This window comes from Caloenas nicobarica, chromosome 1 (genome assembly GCF_036013445.1).
Source record: "Caloenas nicobarica isolate bCalNic1 chromosome 1, bCalNic1.hap1, whole genome shotgun sequence".
NCBI classification, from domain to species: domain Eukaryota; kingdom Metazoa; phylum Chordata; class Aves; order Columbiformes; family Columbidae; genus Caloenas; species Caloenas nicobarica.
This window is the reverse complement of record NC_088245.1, coordinates 90,474,118-90,496,621: the sequence shown is the minus strand read 5'-3', so window position 1 is coordinate 90,496,621 and position 22,504 is coordinate 90,474,118. Positions and strand designations below refer to the sequence as shown.

General features: G+C 40.8%; 1 protein-coding gene across 2 annotated transcripts in view; it reads right to left on the bottom strand.

The window, feature by feature from the left end:
- The window catches only part of POU2F1 (POU class 2 homeobox 1), a 112,360-nt gene extending 90,058 nt beyond the window's left edge, over positions 1-22,302 (bottom strand). For both annotated transcript variants that reach the window (XM_065637784.1, XM_065637803.1), the window contains exon 1: positions 22,249-22,302. The gene's annotated coding sequence lies outside the window, so the exon portion shown is untranslated. The remainder of the gene's footprint in view (positions 1-22,248) is intronic.
- Between the last annotated feature and the right edge of the window lie 202 nt (positions 22,303-22,504).

Below are 22,504 nucleotides of genomic sequence, written 5' to 3'. Positions count from 1 at the left end.
ATTAGCTTCACATTCGAGACTTAAGAAAGGTAGAAGGTACCTTTGCAATTGCTACTCAATTGAAAGATAATCTAACTGCCATCACCTGAAAACCCAGGGAAGGGCATTTCAAAATTACTGTTTTAAATATCAGAATGCCTCATTTTGCAGCAAAACCCTAAGAAAACCTGTTTCTACTACTACTGTAAGTTCTGGGACTCACCTGCAGCTTTTCACTGTTGCTGCCAGTTTACAGTCCCAACTTGTAATGCATTCCTATAACTCTATTCCCGCAGAGACTTTCTAAGGGCAAAAACTTCCTTGCTAGAACACTATAAATATAAAATAGGCTTTTAAGACTGTAAACTTGGACTAACTTTTCAAGTCAAACAGTCATAAGACTTTGCATCCAAATATTTGTTTCTGCTCACTGGAAGCACCACTGCTATGAGCAGTCTGGCTAGCACGGTTTTACCCTGTGCTTGAGTCTCTGTAATAGTACCATCCATCCTTATCCGACCAACCTGTGTCCGGAGAACTTGTGTGTCCACAAGCAATGCCAGGTATTATGCAACTTCCTGTCCCAACTCCCCTTTCAGAACACTATTTACTCAATTATAAGTAGACCACACATCAATGTTGCTGCTCAAAGTCATTTAAAAATACAGTTTTTATGAAAAGAAACTATATACACAAAGGCCATTGTCTGCCTTAACCCCTCAATGACTCTCTACATAAAAGCTAGAGTTTTCTATTTCTAGCACAAGCACTATATCCTAGTGTTGTCCAAGTAGATCCCATTAAAGTCAAGTCATTCCAAATGGGACACAATTACCCCGTAGCTGGAAACAAGCTCTCCTGGTACTTTTTACAGAAGCAAAGAATTTATGCAGGTATTCTGATCTAGCAGCAGTTCCGCTGTCTTCAAGATCACAGGTGAAAGAGTCAATGGCTCTTATGACCAATGAGCAAGGTGAGGAGCCAGTCACTTTGGACACAAAGTTTTTCATCTATCATCCTGCAAGCCTGGATGGTTAAGGACTTCCTCTTTGCTGTCTTGTGGGTTTGACAAAGGAGAAAGAAAGAAAACAAACATTACTGACACTCCTGGTAGAAACATTTTCACAAAAAAAGCAGTCCACACCAAAATATTCAAACCATTATTTAACTGTGATCAGCCCCACCTCCAACCCCCAACTGCCAAAAGAAAACAATAATTGAAGCCTAACAATACAAGTCTCAAGCTTTTTGTTTACAAGGTGGGCTGGGGTGCCCTCTGCAAGCACTACTCTGTCCTAAGCACCCTGCAACCACTTGGCATGGCTTTATTTTTGCGTTCAATTTACTTGGGATTCAGGACAAAAATTAATGAACTAAAAATAAAGTGAGACAGAGGGAAGGGAAGGGAAGAGCAAAACTGCACAGAAGAGATTGTGTCAACCAAACTAAGTTTGCGTCACAGAAGACAAACCTCAGAGAAAAGTCATCAGAAGACAAATTACATATTACATTTCTATGATAAAGATGAGGGGTGAACATAAGAGAAAAGTGGTAGTAAAGCTGTGTAAGGTTTCACTCATACAAGCCAAAAAAAAAAATCTTTATTCTTTCCCTTCTGAAAGACAATAAAGAATACTCTAGCTGTTAATTTTAAGATGGCTTTGCTTTCTTTTTTGACCTTAAAAAGTGATTTCAAACCAGTTCTTACAGTTTCCTCCCCTCATTAGAAAATTCTGATCACACAAATAAAAGCACTGACACCTGGATGAGCTGAACTGCTTGCCAGTGTTACAGCAGGAAGAAAAGAGGAGAATTCATCAATTACTACTACTGAATACGAGTTCCATTTATACAGAAAAAATGCGCATCTTATTGAATGAAAGCAATATGAAAGGAAAAAACATCTCTGCAGTGGCACATCATACTAGTATCTATATAGTCAAGTCTTCAGGATTTTTTTTTTAAATATTCAAAAGAACTAAATCCAATACAGCTTCTCAAGCAAAGACTCTAGAACAGAAAATATCAGACATCCATTCTTTGTACAAAGTCTGTATGTCTTCTCCCTAGGCACTGCAGAAATTAAAATACAAACCCACCAACTAGCTCAACCAGTTGAGTTGTATAGTTCCTCAATTTTAATTTCATTCTGGATCAAAGAACAGAACTGCTATATGTGCATTTAGTAAAACATGATGGTAAAGGGAATTCTTTTATCTTAAAGAAGTGTGTCAGGTGCAATGCTCTGCATGCTCTCAGAACTGAAATCATCCCTAGAAATCTCATATAGAACCTTCTGACCCTCTCAGAGCCCAAGAAATGCTGTTTATCTCTGCTGTAGGGACTGTGGACAACAGTTTTAAAGAGAACATTTCAAGGACACTTTTCTCCAGTCTGACTAGATATCAACCTTCTATGTTTATTATCCCCACCCTATAATTAATTATTGCTGTCTACATATGAAAGACAAAGTTTATTGTAAACAACATCGTTTTCTTCTACTCAATCAATGCTATCTGAGAAGCAGAAGCCAATGCAAACACTATAAATTTTGGGAGCCAGATGAAATGTCAATCTCTGCCTAAAATCTTGAGGCTGCATTACTTGAACTCTGCACTTAATACAACTGTTCTTTTCTAATTACATATATTGATAACTGACTAACAAAAGAGGAAGTCCGCTGATCCTAAGATTTCTTCTTCACAGTTCATGACTTCGGTCTCAAGCATTTACTTCAGCAATACTTTGCAATTACAATCAGGCAAATATCTCCCTATATCTACTACACCATAGACATAGATGTGAAGTTCACTCACATGATGCACTGTTTATAAAGAATACGTGATGTCTTCATTTCTTACAGAGCTGTTCTTTTCTGTCTTTCTCTGAACACTTTTTGATGGCTTATTCCCCTGCCTTTGTGCTTCCTCTCCCTTTCCCCAAAATCTCTTCTCTATCATAGCACTGCAACAGAAGCAAGCAAGAAGTTTGGTAAGCAAGACATCAAAAAGAAAAGGGTGTAAAAATATCTCCTTTCCCAAGCCCCTCAAAACCAAAATTAGAGTAGGGGCAGCCTTGAGGTTGCCTTCAAAGGGCCAAATGTAATTTTAGGACTGTATAAATGTAATCCTAAAATTACATTCGGCCCTTTGAAGGCAACCATGAGGCTGACGTGGCCTCTGGTGAAAATGAGTTTGACACCTCTGATCTAGAGTAAGCAAAACAAGAAACCAAAATGTTTCATCATAAAAGCTATTAGGTTACTGAAATTAACCTTTCCTTCTCTCCATTTATGACAGAGGCATCCCAAATTTTCCTGCAAATGCAGTATTTTATAAAACTGGATCATCTCATCACTAAGTGGGACCATCTTATGCAAAGCTATCACCAGTGGTTTTGATACACAATACAGACTAATCTTTGAAAGTTCATTAAGCTGTGCTCATTACGCATGGTAATCTGGATACACAAGCAGCACAGATTCATGCCTACTATTTGGAACAAAAGTCAAACTTGATGACCTCAGTCATCACCTACACTGAAGATGAAGCCTCAATAGGTTAAAATTAGTTAGGGATACATTCATAAAGCTCTTGGGGAGGGCAGGGGGAAGAGAGAGACACACACAGTTAACATGCTTTTAGGGTTTTTTTTATTTATATATGCAACTTTTTCAAAGTTTTTCTTGTTAAACATGTGTATATTTCACTTTTAAAATATCATTCGTATGTGTTAATGGGAAAGTTATTTCCCAACATTTACATTTGTTTTTAAAGAGAAATCGGGGACTCAGGTGTTTATCCTAATGCAATTTACATAACAGCCTTGAAAATTCCAAAACAGCTATAGCAAACCTTCACCTTTTCTTTCTATTCAAGTGGGATATTAGGACAGTTTGTTTCTTCAAGCCTGTGCCTTAAGCACAGTACCTTCTACTGTCCTTTGGGACAAAATAATATACATGGTACCACAGTACTTCAGCTGCTAATGGTGTGCTTCTGTTTCAGTAAAATCACAACTTAGTGCCAAAAGGAGAGGGAAGTTCTTTATCAAGGAACTGCTGAAAAAGAATCCCCATTTAAAAGAAATATATACACTTTATTTCTAGATTTCCGTGCGCAAGGTAATGTTTCACTATTAAAAGCAGGCATACTAATTTCCCAAACTGATGATTCAATGTCTGTAATTTAATGATTACTGTTGAAACACTATTTTATTAATGATTCCTTTTATTGTCAATTCATTTAACATCAATGTAGCAAGCAAGAAGAAACAATAGTTGAGGTCACCATGAAAAACCCCTCATGTAGTATGGATGCTGGCAGTTCATAGTGAGCTGAAAAGTGATATGTCTAAGTAAAACCAGGGTATCGCATCTGATGATTAAACTCAAAGAATGTCAGAGAATGCTCTGGCAGTAATACATGAAATGAGGAAGTGTCGATTTTTTTGCTTTCCCAACAAGAGAGGAAAAAAAAGGCATTTTTATTGTCATAGCACTTCCAGCAAGTTGATATTAAAAAGGAGATTTCATGCCGAAGTCGGCTGTTTAATCAGATAAAGGCGGCTTTCCTATTTCCCATTGTATAGATCAAGTTGGCTACAGGAGCCACACAGAGCTTTGAGTAGCACATTTTTCTGTGAGGGCTATATCGTTTGATCATAGCAAAGGACAAGGACTGCTGGGTAATCTGAATCAGAGCAGCAGAAAAAGGGAGCCAGGCAGCCTGCTGAGGCCAAGATAACCATGTCACCCCAGCATCCCACAACACTCCCAATTGTGGACCTAGGTGGGGGAGGAACAATCAAAAAAAAAAACCCCACAAACAAACACAACTCATTTCCTTTTACAAATTTGTCATGGAAATTTTCACATGGCTCCCAAATAATACAGCGTGTTTCTCCAAAGCTCATCTATAAGGATGTTAATGTATGCTTGTTAAGGCCAGCCTCCCTGTACTGATGAAGATTCTCCTGATTGCTTTCAAAACCATTCCATTTCAAACCCTTACTGCTTTGAAAGGTGATACATAGGATTTTCTATATAGGTCTTTGCAAGAGAGGTAGCAATTTATGAAGCCAATAAAACCCTGTTCTCTAAAACCAGAGTTTTTATTAGAGGACAGTACACATTTAAAGAGGTGTGTCTCTACCTATGATGCTGTTCATAGCCTTCCCCAGCAGACTGGAAGCAGTAGAGGACAGGTGGGTTAAGTCACCTGATATTCAGAATTATAACATGAACCATTGATAGGTTAACAGGTCAGAAGGGACTCTCAAGCAGGACCAAGTTTAGAAGCCCAGCTTTTCACCAGGCACTGTCCCTGAAACATCTCCCTGGTATTTCAAGCCTCCTAACCTTTCTACAGACACAAGCGGCCCTTCGAGCCTCCACTTTCTTCTATTAACTCCTCTTTCACACACTCCAATTCCAAACCAAATTTGGTTCTGGGCTGTGAAGCAGGCACTGCGAAGTGACCCATCCAAGCATTTTAACTCTTTTTCCTTGAAATCCTGTTGCAACTGCCGACCTGGGGACAGAGTCTTCAAAGCTGCAGCCAAAGGAGTACCAAAACACCACTATTAGTCCTAGCCCCTGAAAAGACACAAACTCAAGCCACTACCTGCCACAGTATCCTGAAATGCAAGCTAATTATTTTGCTGTACTTCCACTAATATTGCCATTCTTTCATGCACCACCAGTACTAGTAACAACTTAAAAGATAGGTTCTAGTCTCTCTGTACAAAGCATGTAGAAGCCTGTCATGTGAACTAGGCACTAATGTACTACCTTGTTTTTATGATGTATTTTTAAATAGAAGCAACAGCACTAACTGAGGCAATTCCAATTAACTTATTTATTTTGCAAGTCCCAGAAGGCAAGAACATAGCTGGTTTTCATAGAAGAATTTGGAGTGGAACAAAAGAGCACTAAAAGCTTCAAGTGTTTCATTTAGTAATTCTAAAAGAAAACAGTTAGGGGGGGAGTGTTTTTCTGTTGTTGCTGCCCACCCCCACCCTATCATACCATTCCCTTAAATGTTACATTTGAAGAAAGTGCAGCAGGTTCCCTTCTCATCAGTATCCCGCAGATAGGCCATATGCCCATCCATTCATAAAATAGAATAAGAGACTCGGACAGTAAAACTTATTTTTGCTTTTTCCATTCCCAGTTTCCTTTCGTTTTCACATGCTGAAGTTTTGTAGAGGTGATCACTTTTCCTAAGCATTAAAAAAAAAATTCAACTCTCTCCTTTCGCTTCTTCAGAAGAATTTGCAATGCCAAGACACCTGCTGTCCAGAGCTTTAAATTCCATATATATTTAGTCTGGTATTAACTGCCATAGTACTATTTCTAAATGCAACACTCGTTCATACAAACACTGCTGGGAACTGAATGATCTAATCTCCATGTGACTAAAAATTAGAGTTAGCAATTTCTCATGCACAGTTATGTCAGTATGCCATTAAGAAAGCTGTTAGTTCTTCCAACAACAACTTAATCCCAGAATCCTGGACTAGCCCAGGCTGGAAGAGACCTTGAAAGATCACCTGGTCCAACCTTTTGTGGGAAAGGGAGCCTAGATTAGATTATCTAGCACCCTGTCCAAACACATATTGAAAAATCTACATGTTTAGGGAAACCTTAATGCTTAGAGATTAACATAAACAAAAACACACCACATGAATTACAAGAGGCTGTTCCAAGGATCACCTAAACCTAGTTTAAAGACCAAAAGCTTTAGCAATCAAATCATATCAGTACTCTTAAATTAATAAAACCTTCCACATGCACAGACATTACAGTAAGATAATATCTACAGTTTTGAAAGAGCATTTAGAAAACTTTAACAAAAGCTACCTCATCAATAGCACATTTATGCTGACTAAAGAAAACAGCTACTAATTCTAAGCACAGCTGTTACCAACATAAACTAGCCAATATTCAAGCACAGGACCTCTTTACTTAAGTACCTGCAACAGGATTTTGCAGTTTGCTCCCAGGTAGTGGCTTATTAACAAAAGCATCTATCATATTTTCTTAACTCCAGTTGCAGCATGCCAGAATTCAACTTCCATGATATGCTTATCATAAGTGACAGGCTACACAGGGCATTTTTCATTTTCTGCAGAAAGACAACTGCAACTTTGATTTTCCTGTTATGATTTTCATCCTCCTTACGTGCCATCCATGATGCCATCCCACTTGCTAGTGCGTGCTTTTCATGTCTCCATCTCTCTTCAGAGCAAGAAGAATGTGAAGAGGTCATTTAATTCTAACCTCACCTAAATGGATATATGCTCAATACAATTTAATGCAAATGATCAACTCCAGCAGTAAGCCACACGAAGAAATCAGCACATCCTACATTTTCTTCTGTTATTAGAAAGGCTTTCAGCACACTTAACATACTTATGCCCTACTTATACACAGAAACTACCTTTGTCAAAGCAAGTCGAAGGTGAAGAACCTTTCACCTGCAAGGCCAAAAAAAGCCTTACAAAAAATACCTGGCATACCACTCTTAACACACTTTGCACTATCCATTGATAATGTAAAAGTCAGATGGCCCAGAAGTCTCAGGCAACCTATAAGTTAAGCCAATCAGCCAGCTCTAAACAGACACATAGTTATATCAAGAAAAGAAATGCAGGCTAGTTAAACTCAATGTTTTTACTGGCATTTTTACTGGCACTAATTCTGGAAGTCATATCACTTTAAAAATACAGGGAAAAATGCTAACTACTTCTCTTTGACTATCAGAAGTCAACAGAGAACAGGGCAAGAGTAAGCACTGAACAGTCAGCTCTGCTACCTGTGAAATGGAGGTGCACAAGCCAGTGATAAATGGAAGTGCTCAGAGAGCAGAAAACAGCTGACCATTTTTGAAGGCTGACAAGCAGGAAGCTTCCTGGTACAATTTACAGGCCAACAGACTCTTGAAAAGAGACTAAGAAAACATTTCACCTGCTTCACAAAAGAATAGGACTAAGAAAGGCAAGCCAGAACAAATTATTCTGGGAGAAGAGATGTAACAGGACACTGCTACTCTCACATTTTCAGCTTTAAAAGTACATACATTCCTCTCAGCTGGAAATCACATCTGAGGGGTTTTTTTTTTTTAAAGGTATTTTCCTATTTATTCCTATCAACAAACTTTTTGAGCTAGTGTAGCTGAAACAGGTCCAGATAAATAAAAACACAAGGTCACAGTTTCACAGACTACAAGGTGATTTTAAAGGTAAGCAGCAATTAGGTTTACTTTGAGAGAGAGATCTGGATCATATTAGTCATTGTTATCACATCATAAACAAGTCACAGTATCACACATAGATGCTTTTTGGTTTGCTAGCAACATCTGAAGAAAACCGAGAATAAAGATAAAATACACTGCAGTGAAGTCACTGTACTGAATTCATGACATCATAATTGTTGCCATGGCAACTAGGCTAGTATCAAGCACAGAATACTGCCTTCACTGCAGAATCAAGGAGCACCTGTGCTGCCACAAAAGAAATGTTCTTATTCAAACACAAATCTAGTCAACAACACAGGAAATAAGATATTACTCTAAGTAAATTGCCTTGCAAATACCTCTTATTTCATTCACCTGGTGTGAGACTTATCAAACACTCAGGCACACGGTCTGATCAAGTATACATGCGATAAAGTGTCTAATTGAAAAAATGATGTTTTTCTTCCAGTGTTCCTCAGTTTTTCCAGCACAGAGTAATTCTCTTTATGCTTTCCTCTCCTATGCATATGACTGCAGTCATATACAAGCCTCTGTTCAGACACAAAATAGAGGGCAAAAACTCCAAAGGAAAAAAAGAAGTTTTCTAGTTCTCATTTCGGCAAGCCAGAGTGATAGTCAAATTGGAACTGTCACACAGCAGCAGAACTAAGTGATAAAGAACATATTCCACATTTAAAGTCCACAACTCCTTTTGTTTAAAGACTGCCCCAACAGGGCCTTCAAATGCCAGTCATGCGTTTTTCATGCACTTGCTAAATGCAATGCTTCAAATCTGCAGGGCTTCGAGAACAGCCCAAGAATAGCCTTCTTGTAAATAAAAATGGCATCCCTTTCTCTCTAAAGAGTCCTCTTTTACATGAGGAATATATGTTTTTCCCAGCTCTTCACCATTCACAAATGTAACAGTTGCAGAAATTAAATCTTAAAAAAAAAAAAGCTAAGCAGTTGACAATTTATCAGGTCACAATTAGGTTTGTGACTAATGGCTAACTATTAAATGCGCAAATGCCACATCTGACATTGCAATTTCAAATATTTGTTGAAATAAATCACTCAGTATTACAAAGGCACATGAAGGAAAACACACCTGAAAATGAACTTCTTCAAATTAACATGCTGAATAAAAAAAAAAAAAGAGCTATAGGCCAGAAGTACCAGATAGTGTTTCATAGCTCAACCTTAGACTTGATTAGGGCCAAGGAAATTGGTTCAGAACAAATTTTAACAAATAGACCACACTATATAGTAAAGTATAAAGTATACTTATTTGCTATCTCAATGGTTCTTAAAGAGCAATCCATAAATTATTGCTGGACAACAGTTCCACACAACCATATGTAATTAGTCAATCTGTCTAAACAGTTTCAGAATGCATTGTTGGTTTTTTTCAGCTTATAAGAAAAGAAAACTGTCCTAGTTATAAATTAAAAAACAGCACCACATTTCTGTATTGCCTTCATGCCTCTGTTGGACACCTTCTCTATTGCTATCTAGTACACTGATTCCACCAAAACCAAAGGACAGAAGTACTGAAGTAACCTGCCACGGCAGCCCCTGCTCTCTTAATAAAGACTGTCTCAACAAAACAGTATTAGACAAATATAGAACACAAACAAACGATAAAATGGGGAGTTTCAGATATAGATGATCAGTAGACAGCTGCATCCCATATGTTTCTGTCTTCAATGTTCTCTTAATATTATTTTGCACAACAAAGAAGGATGACCACTACTCGAATGATGACACCATGAAAATCCCCAGTTTAACTAACCTTCTGCAATACGAAGCATAATCAGGAAACTACTATAGTTGACAACACATTCTAAGGGAATTGTTGAGTGTGTCAATCTACTCTCTGCCACTGAAAAGTAAAGAAATGAACAATCTTCTGCATGTTTTAAAAAAACCTTAGGAACAGATGCTGCCTTTTGGTGATAACTTGTGCATACAAGCATATATCCTAATACACCAAATAGAGTTAATAAAACTGCCCTAAACTCAGAAAATGGAAAGAAGCAAGTTGATAAAACCTCAAGCAAGTTATGCATCAGAAATGCAGATTTCTCAATTTCTCTACAATTCTGAGCATAAATTTCTTGAAGTGCCTGTATTACACAATTCACAGACTTGTATGTGATATAAATACAGAACAAATGGCAATGACATTCCCTTTCTCATTAGTATACAACATTTCAAGCTCTAACCCACACAATATGAAATCACTACTTAATAAGTAATGAAAAAAATACCACCGTACTTGCAATAATTTTGGTTTTTGAAAGACTGACATATTAACTGATCCCTTAAGCAACTAATGTGCCTTCTCTAAGTGCACACAGAAAGTTATGGATTATCTCAAGACTTTAGAGAGATTTTTATATAGCTTTAAAATGAACTTGTTGAATTAGCTTTTCCCCAACAGTCCTTCTGTTAACTCTAACTTTTTATTATGTTAACTCTAGATAGGAGCTTGAGGAGATGTAAATGCTGGCCCACCCTTGTACATGGTATTTTTTCTTATATTATTCATTTATCTTTATAACAGAAACAACAGTTGAAAATTTTCTGCTAGGATCTTCACAGGTGTCCACAACACTTGCAAACCTGACTAGAGACACCACAACACAAAGAAACACTACCTGTTACTCCTCTCTCCCCCAGCAAACCAAAGTGAGATAGGCTAGGGGTATTAAGATGCCGAACAACTATTCCAACTCTTTAGGCCTTTATTCAAACTTCCATATAGCAAATCCTTCCCACTGTTGCAGAGTTCATCAGCCACACATACAGAATACTTAAGCGTACAAGCACTTAAATACAATGCTATATCCTTTAAATTTAGCTGTTATTTTATAAATAGTTATGTTTTTTATAGATATTATGAAAATGTGTTACCAGACTTGTCTGGATGCATTTTCAATTTTAACTATGTTGAGAATGGTATTAATGAAATGGGTTTTCCCAACACAGGCATGGCTGAAGGGTGTTCTTGGGAAGTTTTAAGGCATTGGGCTTTAGTCAATCCTTAGTATATTTGGAACAAGTCCCTTCTACACCACCGAACAGAACCATATAAAGTGCAATCATATTGCAACTAGGTTCCAAACCAAATTATATCACGATAAAATACAGCATTTTTATCTCTCAGAAAGGAGAGGAGATACTCTTTGCAACGCCATTGTCTCCCACTGTAATGAAAAAAGAAATAATCTTAAACTAAAAAATTACACAGATTTCTGCAGTTCCTGTCTGTAGTATAATTCTCAAACATGCTCACGACCCTCAATGCATCTTAAGGAGTTGAGAATCAGCTCAGTTGTGGATCTTTTTCATCAAGTAGGATCAGATGCTCAATTTTTAACACTCATTCTCTTATCCTCCCTTTATCTTCACAAAGTAAGAGAGCCAAAGCAGCTTCTGGTTCTCTAGTTCCCTGTTTGGGAACTAGAAATTATTAAGAAAGCCCTTGAAGCAACCTCTCAATTGTTTTCCAGAGCTAGAAATGTGCAGAGCAGACAAGGAACATCATCTTTCCTGAACTCTTTCATGGTGCTCCTGAGCACTTTAGAACAGGAAAAGAACAACATACAAAACTTAAGATGGACTGAGGAATAAGTGGGAAGGTGTTTACTTTTTGCTTGAAAGAGAATACTAAAATCACCATACTGGCTCAGACCAAGGATTTACCTGACCCTCCTCCAATAGCAGTCATCAGCAGACACCTAGGAAAGACTGTAAAGACAGGGCAAGGAGAGGGATAGTTCTTTTGATTATATTCCCAAATGCCAAGAATTTGCAGCTCAGCACTTGCCTGAGCCAGAGGTGAAGAACAATATGCAACAGTCTGCTTAGCCCTTCTTTGTACAACCTTGCACACACTGAAAAAATAAAAAAGGTAATCATCAAAGTTTAGTTTAAAACCAGATACACCAAAATTTTCTGAAACTTGAGAATATCCGGGGGTTTTTTTGCAAAACTGAGTAAAATCAACTTTGGAAAGCAATCAGGTTTCTAGTTTACACTTTTCCCCCTTATGTGTGCTCATTTGAGAGCTCTGACTAAAAGTCTGCCCTACAACTGCTGGTACTTCAACACATCATTCCAGAGCAGTGGTTGGCAAAATTTGAGAGGCAGTGGTGCAGCCTGGGAGCTGCTGGCTTCTTCCTTACTTTGGTACACCCATCCTAACCAAAGAGAAGCTATGCTGGCAGTAAAATAATAGTTGGATAAAGTTTGGCAATTACGCAATTCAAACAACTCACCATGTGAGACAGTGTGACTGATTTAAAGGCAGAAGCTACTAGACCTCAGACTAAATAAATATACAAAGTCTAAGTTCTCAACTGTTCTGAAAGATACTCCTAAATTCCTAAGTTTAGCTAGCTTTGTTGCCATAAGCTGTCTAAAGTAACTATATTATGACCGAAATAGAACAGCAAGTAAAGATAACCTCATGATAAAGCCCATTTAAGGGCAGTGACTTGTAAATCACATGCTTTACTTGAGATAGGGGAAATACTCCTAACAATTTAAATTGTCTAACTCAGATCAAAATAAATTCAATAAAAACAGAAAAGCACCACTGGAAAGTTCAATAAAGCCTGAAAAGTACCATGTCTTTCTAACGCTAAGAACAGACACCCTCATCTAGAAACAAACACTACAAGTAGAAAGTTACTGCTCCCTTTGCCCTTCTACCTCCAGTTTCTCCACACAACCCCAATCCATTTCTGCCAGAAGCTGGGACACAGTTTTACAAAGGCTTTGTCAAAACAGACAATAGTCCAGAAAGTGACCACCCGATACTCTTCCTACTTCTTTCTGGCAGCAGCCCACCCTTAAATTGGATTAAGTGTAACATGAACTGGACCCTCAGGTATGATGACAAAGCAACTCACACAATCCCTCACTCACAGATTTCAATCAGAATTATCTGGACTACTTTAGTCAGCTTAGATCACAGTCTTTACTAACCCAGCTAATTTTAACTGAAATGGCTTAGACAGTACCCGAATGGGGAGACTCTCCAATAGATACAGGGAAACAGGAGAATCCAACAGTCAGAAGCAGTAATGTCTTCTACAATCAGAGCTAAAAGAAACTGTCCTCAGCCCAAGCTTTCTGGTACTTTTTACAAAGCGTGTGTGTGTATATGCATTGGAGGATGGGGTGGGAAACACTCCCAGAGGAGTTGGTAGGGAAGGGAGAAAGCATTTGCTGGCATATCCATTTCTCTGCAGTCTTAGAAATAAGCAAATTCAAATATGTGTTTAAACCTACGTTTGAAAATTCAAATCAAAGTGATTACCTACTGAAGATCAGCAGGTAAGAAACAAAATTATAAATCATTAGAAAGGCATCTTTGCAACAGGACTGCTGGAAGAAATTTTAATCTCCTTTCTCATTCAGAGGATGGTATTAACTAATAATGTAGAAATTAGTGGTTCATCAAACATCTGAGTCATTTCTACCCGTATTCATAGAATCATAGATTCACAAAACAGTTTGGGTTGGAAGGGACCTTAAAGATCACCTAGTTCCAGCCCCCTACCATGGGCAGGGACATCTTCCAGTAGACCAGGTTGCTCAAAGCCCCACTGTATACTCCTCCCTCTCTGCTACACCCAAGTAGTATACAGCTACAACTTCACACTGGTATGGTTGGGCACAAATTACTAAATCACATAGTATATATTTAAAAAAAAAAATAAGCAAAAGGACAAAGAGAACAAACAGCAAAGGAGCTCACTGCAAAAAGTATGGTGGCTTCCTAACAGCTCTTAACAAAAAGAAGGGGAAAAAAGAAGCAAGTTACATCTCCAGCCTGATTCAATAGGTTTTTCTACACTCATTTAAGTCTTCAACTGTATTTACTGTTTTAGTAACCTAGATGTTCATATCTTCCTTTTCCAAAACTTCATGCCCTGTCATACAGTGTCAAACATGCTATATATGCTACTTCATTTCTATACAGCCAAATCTGATTTCTGAGAAGAAAAAAAAAAAAACAAAAACAAATGGAATGATGAGCCAAAGGTTCCTTGTCACAATAACACAATTTATAGAAAAGATAAATCTGTCTCGGAGTGATCGTGTTAAATGGCTGAAGCAGTTACACTTGGCTTTTTCTTGTGGTTTGTTTTGTTAGTTTTTTTAAAGGTTGCTTTACAGGAATATCAGTCCAAAATTTACCAGAAGTACCAGTGTCTGTAATTTCTCAAGTACTTTTGCTAGTATGTCCTTTAAGCCAGGGAGGTGTCTCACTGTACATAGCACTAAAATAATAGGAGCCACTTACAGGTCTCATTCACAATTTTTATTTAAGAGTTTCTGCCGTGGCTCTGTCATACCTCTGACAGCATAAACCACATCAAATCTTCAGCACCTATTGGTTTTTTCTAAGCTACTCTTTTACTTAGGTGCAGTTTCACCACTGGCTTCAGTGGTCTATGTACAGCCTACTGCTGGAATAAGAGGTCCAGCATAGTGCCTGTGGCTATACACGTTCCCATCACTTCCCTTGGGCCAGTACCATTTTAGATCAACGGGAGTTCATCAACTCAGTCAACTGTGGTCCACTGTGGTTTATGTCAATCTAAAAGCAAAGCTATACAATACAACTAAGCTAACCAGAATGCTTGCTGCTGCTTTTCAAAAGAGGAAGCTTCATTTCTCTTCCTTCTTTCCCCTTCCTCCACTTTCATTCACATGGTTCTACCCTCTCTCTTGCACTTGAATGCCTTTGTTGAGCCAATTTCAACTCCGAAACCAAAGATCTAAAATTATCTGGGGCTAGTTTTCCACCAGGTTAACAAGTTAAGCTAGAGCATCCTGGAAGCCGGTAAGTGCTAGAACAGGTGCCAAGGAAGTGGTAGGATCACGTGGCTGAGAGCATGACTCCTCATTTATGCCAACAGGTAAGCCATCAGAGAGAATGAAATTATGAGAAGACTTGGGTCAACACATGTGCTTCTTGTTCCCTTCCTTGATTGGTACTGTTATTTGTCTAATTTCATTGTAAACCAGTTCAGAGAGCTAAACCAACAAAAAACCTATTCATTGTTTTTGGCAAGGCTTGTTTTCTGCCAATTTAATTCCTTGAGCTAGCTCAGCAAAGGAATCAGGCAAGCATCTGCACCAGTGCAGAGGAGGCAGGAACACACAGGGAGATGAGGACAGGCTCGGGCTGATTTAAACTGTCATCGAACGGCATACCCTACAGCAGATCTGCATCACACTGTAGTTAGAACTGACAGTAATCTGTGCCTTTACAACAGGAGGCCTTCATTCCTGATGAGAGCACACGAACAGTACCAGCACTGAAACATCCTAAGCAAAGTTTAACCTGGGCACAAGCTTGGGTGACTTCATGTAAAAGCAGAAGACTCACAGTTCTCTTACCTTCGGAAATACTGCAAAACGTTAGCCAATTATTCCCCCAGCAACATCTCTGTGAAAACATGCTTTATAATTCCAATTACACAGATTTAGCCCAGAACAGCGAAACAAGCAAAACTGGTGACCAACTCAGGATTGGAACCCAGTAAATCCTCTATACAAAACCAACACTTCATCACTTAACCGTGTTTTTTATTAACCCTAAAGTAATTCAATTAGCCAGTAGCAGTCTATTAAAAAAATGCTTTTGCAAAGATTTCATAATGCACTATAGAGCCCATAATTTATAATAGTTAAGAAATGTGGATATTTCCTAGTTAGTTGTGAGACAAGAAACTAGGGAAAGGAATAATACTGAGATCCTGAGTAATTACTTCCTTTTCTACAGAGAAAGGTGTGCACAAAGCAGCACAAGGATCTACTCACACAATTCAATAAATTTAAAGCAAAGAATTATAGAAAGGAAAATACATCTATGTACGTTTTTTCTCAGATTAGCAATTGACAGTTGAGTGAAATACAAGCAATTACTTAATATACACTAATCAAAACCAGTATCTTCACTTAAATTTATCTCTTGCACTCAGTCCAACAAATCCCACGCTTAACTTGGCCTGTATAACAATGCAGCACAATAGAAAAAGGGGTGGGAAAATCTGCAAACACAGAAGCAAAATCTCTGCAGTAGTAAACAGCCAGCACTGTAAGTCTATCCAGCAACATAAGATAGTCTTTCATGCACGTACTAGCCTAAGCACCCAAAGCAAGCATATCACATTTGGACACTCAAGTCATATTTAATTTTGTTCGACACCTTCTTTTGACAATACCTTTGTCACAGAGACTGAAAATACATATGTCATAAAAGACAGTCATTTGCCAAGACTGTCACGGATTCTCTCAAGATAAAAAAAATAAAGCTGTAAGTGCAAGTAGCAGAGGCTGCCTAATTGTCAGCTGTATAAAATATCAGTATCAAGATTATTGTCCTACAGGCAACAACACTTTGAGGGGAATAGAAAATAATGCTGGAAAAAAGGCAAGAAAATTTACTCACTAGTTTTGCACATTAAAAATGCTCTAATCTGTTTTGAAGTCTTGAACTGAGCCAAAAATCTGATAAAAGCAAATTAAAACTTACTGCATGCTACAAAAAAACTACTGCAAATTTACCAGAAAACCAGGAGGGAAAACCAACATGTCTCTGCGGGAGAGGAACCTATTTAACAGAAAGAAGCTAAACGAAAGATCAACCAAACAAAAACATTCTGGACAGCATGGGCAAAACATTTACCCCAAAATTTTTTGCATCCTCAGACATCTGAACGTAAAGAAAACAGCAAAAATGCACCACTCTAAATGTGGAATTTGCCATCTGAAATTTGACAAAGATTATTTAAGTGGCAATGGTGTTCAAAATATCATTTTTCTGTACAATACACTTTTATGACCAAGCAAATGTAGGAACAACACTTCGTCACACTGCATAAGAGACTCCTAACACAGAATATACTGGTGCTTCCTATGTTTAACAGACAGATTGATTTGAAGGCTACCTCACTGATTCCATCAAGTGAATCGGCTCCAGACATCATCACCATTACTTGCCAAGACAAGCATTCAGAAGCTATTCACATTCAGCATCAGGAAGTCAGTATTAACACTTACTTGCTTGAATTATTACTGCAGGCTAATCTTTGAGAAATTGTTAGTGACAACAAACCTGAGATTTTTTTTTTTTCCCTCTTAAAATGACAGGGTGAGAACCTCAGATTCTTCCCCCTTCCTTCTAGGAAGCAAGGAATAAGCTCCAGCTCCTCCAGTGAAGTCACCATACCACACACCTTCCCAGTTCTGCTCCACATATGGTAGCATAGCTACTGACACAGACTTTATTCCAGCCAGCTGTTAGGCTGGTAAGTTCTGGTCAGTTTTGGAAAGGGAAAAAAAAAACGAAAAAACAAAAACCAAAACAAAAACAAACAAAAAACCAAAAAAAAACCAAAAAAACCCACACACACACCAAAGAAAAAAAGGCAAACACAAACCCCAAACAAATAAACAAAAAACCCAAACAAACAAACCACAAAACCCACCAAAAAAAAAAAGCCCACAACCACCACACACTGGAAAAAAAGGTAGAGCCACCTTGATAACTGAGCAGAGGAACTATTTCATGGGGAGGACAAGCCTTCTTCCTTCTGGCCCTAATAACATAAAACCTAAAAGGACAGCCAAAATAGTAGAACATATTCCCCTGGTAAGAATTAGAAAGCACTGCAACAGTAGCGCAACCCTTTACTCTCACCACAGCCAGGCAGATGATAGGGAAGAAAAAAAAAAAAGTTTCTTTTACTCACCCACCCACCACTGACAGAAGAAGGTTCAAGAAGCAGCTTAAAATCTGACATCCACCAGTGATAAACTAACAGAGATTCATGTAATTGTTTTGGTTGGAAAAGACCTTTAAGATTGAGTCCAACCGTTAACCTAGCACTATTAAATCCACCACTAAACCATGCCTCTGAGAACCTCACCTACGCACCTTTTAAACACTTCCAGGGATGGCAATTCAACCACTTCCCTGGGCAGTCTGTTCCAATGCCTGACAACCCTTTCCATGAAGAAGATTTTTCTAATATTCAATCTAAACCTCCCCCGGCACAACTTGAGGCCATTTCTTCTCTTCCTATCACTTGTTACCTGGGAGAAGAGACCAACACCCTCCATGCTACAACCTCCTTTCAGGTAGTTGTAGAGAGTGATAAGGTCTCCCCTCAGCCTCCTCTTCTCCAGGCTAAACATCCCTGGTTCCCTCAGTTGCTCCTCATCAGACTTGTGCTCCAGACCCCTCATCAGCTTTGTTGCCCTTCTCTGCACTCTCTCCAGCACCTCAATGTCTTTCTTGTAGTGAGGGGCCCAAAACTGAACACAGGATTTGAGGTGGGGCCTCACCAGCCCTGAGTATAGGGAGACGATCACTGCCCTAGTCCTGCTGGCCACACTATTTCTGATACAAGCCAGGGTGCTGTTGGCTTTTTGGGCTACCCGGGCACACTGCTGGCTCATGTTCAGCCACTGTTGATCAACACTCCCAGATCCCTTTCTGCCAGGCAGCTTTCCAGCCACTCTTCCCTGAGCCTGTAGCACCGCCTGGGGTTGTTGTGACCCAAGTGCAGGACCCGGCACTTGGCCTTGTTGAACCTCATACAATTGGCCTCAGCCCAACGATCCAGCCAGTCCAGATCCCTCTGTATGGCCTTCCTACCCTCCAGCAGATCAACACTCCCACCCAATTCTGTGTGTTCCGCAAACTTACTGAATCCTTACTCAAGACTGTGGAGTAATATCCACGCACTAGTCTCAGCACCTTCCAACAAGTGAAGACGATGCCAGAATTTGGGAAAAAGAGCTTCCCACAAACATGTTGCCTAAAGGCTTCACTGGTCAAGGCACATTTCTATCCGCATCACGTTCAAGTAAAATTTTAAGCTACAACACAGGCAAACAAATATATGTTTGAGATAAATACATCTGTATTTTGGCATATAAATACCTGAATTCAGAGTTATAAACCCCAGCTTGGCCATAAGACTGCACAAAGCCACTGTCCAGTATTCCATTCTATAAAAATTACTAAAATGTCAGTGACAAAGAAATTTTGTTTGCAAGATGCAATGTACATTTTTATCATGCTGGATAAAATATCTACAGTCTCAGCAGTGGTTAAATTGCTGCTATAAAGGAAATTGTCCTCAGATAAATGGTTTCCCTATGAGAAGGTTTCAGTGCTACACCTCACCCCAGGTCAATAAATCAAATTAACTGCACCTTGTCCTCTGGCCAATGACATCATCGGCTTGACCACATCTTGTGAAGCGAGTGCAAAAACATATGCTATTTAAGGCATGAAATCATATTACTATTTTTTGTCCAGCCAGCCTTGTGCTGTTGGTCTGTGAAACAGTCAGTCACCTGAATAGTCTCATTATCGCTTCTACAGATTTTTTTTCTTCTAGTATTCAAGGCCTGTCTTCAACAAGGGTGAAGAAAAAGGATAAATAATCTGAGCCATTATTTTTTAAATCAAAATGTTTTTCATTAGCCACAGTATAGTATTTTGTGACAAATTAAATCTAGAACCAAACTACAAAACACCTTGCCTGCATTTGTATGTGAACTCTCTTCCTAGTCATGCTTCTAAAAATGTTTACATGCTAATCTGCCACAGCTACTTCGAAGTACCCTGCTGTTCGGTCCTTTTTCTCCACAGGGTGAAAACAATGGTCACTAATGAAAACCTACAGAGTTTTATCTGAAACCCATCCCTGCATAAATATTTTGAAATTACTGCCTCTTTCTAATGAAGTAGTCCATTTGTTTTCTTTCTAAGTAGGCAAATATCTGGTTTAAAACTGAATTATTCCAGACAATTTAAGAGGATTAATTTCAATTTTCACTTGGTGTTCTTATGACACAAGCATAGAAAACTTATCTTCCTTTCTAGATCCTGTACTACCTAGCAGCATCTTCTGGCTTGAAAGCCAAATCTAAATGAAAGAGAAAGAAAAAAAAAAAAAAAACAACACAACACACCCTAACCCAGAACAGTCAAGATACAAGCAGCGACAAAACCATCTGACACACTGCACTGTTAAACTGTATCCACACTAAGCAAAGGAAGGTGAATAAGATTATCTTCAATGTATTCAATTCTGTTTGTGTTCAGAGGGAGGAGGAAAGCTGTTCAGATTTTGAGTGTGTCTTCTATAGCTCTCAGTGCCAGGAAACGTAAATTAGAAGCAACTCTCCTTTAAGGAAAAGAACCAAGGACAAAGGGACCAAAAATGCCCAAGCCTCTGAAAAGCAGATATGAAAGGAACAGCTTTACAGTCTTGAGTTGCTATAAATTAAAAATAAGCTCCTTATTTAAAAGACATGAGTGTTTGAGAATCTATGAACAGATTTGATGCTGCTCAAGCCCCAGGAGGGTTTTGTTTTTGCTGGCAGGGGTGGAGTGGAGATGGGGGGGGTCATTTTGGTTATTAGTAAATAAATCAAGCAGCAGAGAGAGAGGCCTAGGCGCCTGCCAGAGGAGCCAGGGCCTAGCTCTTCCCCCTCCTCTCCTCGCACAGCCTGGGTTTGATCTCGGGGCTCTGTGGGTTGCCAAGAAAATTTTTAAAAAGCGAGAGAGCGAGAAAGAAGAATCATATTGAACCACAAAAGCACATGGGGCGAATGTAAAATATAAACACGGCGTTGGGCTCTGAGTGGCTGTTATTAAAGGTCTGAATTACTAAACATGAGAGGCGGGGAAAGCCAGGCGGCCATTTCAATAATATAAACCTCCCCGAATTAGACATTATTCAAATGAGAAGGAGAGGGAGAGAGAGCTAGCAAGGGAGAGGGACGGGACCCGCACCCCCAGTGCCTGCCCACTGGGGCTGCCGGCAACACCACCTGCCCCGGCACCCATGGCAAGGGGACCAGGTGGGGAGAGGACGCGAGTCCGGTGCCCCGCACCCAGGGGGCCTGTCCCGGGGCCGCAGCACCCTGCTCCCCCCGAGCCCTCGGGGCTGCGGAAGCAGGAGGGCAAACAAACACCACCGGGGCAAATCCAGCTCTGGGGGGTGCAAACACGCGGCCTTTCACGTCGGAGAGGGGCACGGAGAAACTCTGCCCGCGCACCCCCCAAGTCACCCCACACCGAACCCGCCCTTTACTGGGGGGGGGACAGGGGGAGGAGGGGGAGCTTTAAATAAAAAGGCAAACCACGCTGTCGTCCTACCCCTCCCCGAGGCCATCCGCACCCATCCACCCTATGCCTGCAGGCCCCAGGCTCTGGGAAAATAACCCTGGCTGGGGGGTGGGGGGGGGGGGGTGCGGGGGGGTAATGAGAGGAGAGATGAGGAAACCGAGTCTTTCTCCCTCACCCGGCCCCACTGAGGGGCCAGCACCCCCGTCCCCCTTCGTCCTGCCGCCGCCGCGCCGCCGGGGGAACCCTGCCCCACTCGGGGGGCCACCCGCCTCCCCCAGCCCAGCGGGCCGTACCCCTCCCGCGGTCCCCGCCGGGACCGCTCCAGCAGCATCCCCCCCGCCTCCCCCCCCGCTATGAATATGTAAAGCGGCTTTTATTGTGGGCGTGCGGGCCAGGGGAGCGGGGTGGGGGGGCGCCCGGCCGGGTGGCGGCTAACCACCTCCGACCGCTTTTGGGTGCGGGGATGCCTCCCCCCTCCCGGCTTCCCCCCCCATCCCCCCGCCGACTCCCCACCCCGACCCCACCGCCTGGCCGCTGCGCCGCCGCCGCCCGCGCCGCCGCCCCCCATCGCCCCACTGCCTGCCCCGGCGCCGGTGCCCCGGCGTGCGAGCGGGTGCAAGTGCGGCTTCGTGTGAGGGAGCGGGCAGGCGAGGGAGGGAGCGTGTGTGTGTGTCTGTCTCCCCGCACGGGGAGGCTGCTTTCCTTCTCTCCCCCCCCCCCGCCCCCGCTCCCTCCTGTGCCGTTAATTATAATAATCCTGAGTACTAATAAATTATGCTAAGCGGGGCGGGCGGGCGGCGGGGGGGCCGCGTGTGCGAGTATGAATATGAATATGTAAAATGCAGTAATGATTACCTGCCGCTGCCGCCACCGCCGCCGCCGAACTCTCATCTTGACTCGCTGCTCCTCCGTCCGCCATTTTGAATATTTTAACCAAAATCGGCCGCCCGATAAACCCTCCCTCGCTCCCGACCCCCCTCCTTCCTCCCCTCCTCCTCCCCTCCCCCCGCCGCGCGCCCCCCCCCTCCTCCCCCCGCCGACCTTCTGCGCAGCCGCCAACCGACCTCGCCGCGGCCTCGCTCTGCGCCTGCGCAAACTCCCCTCGCCTCTC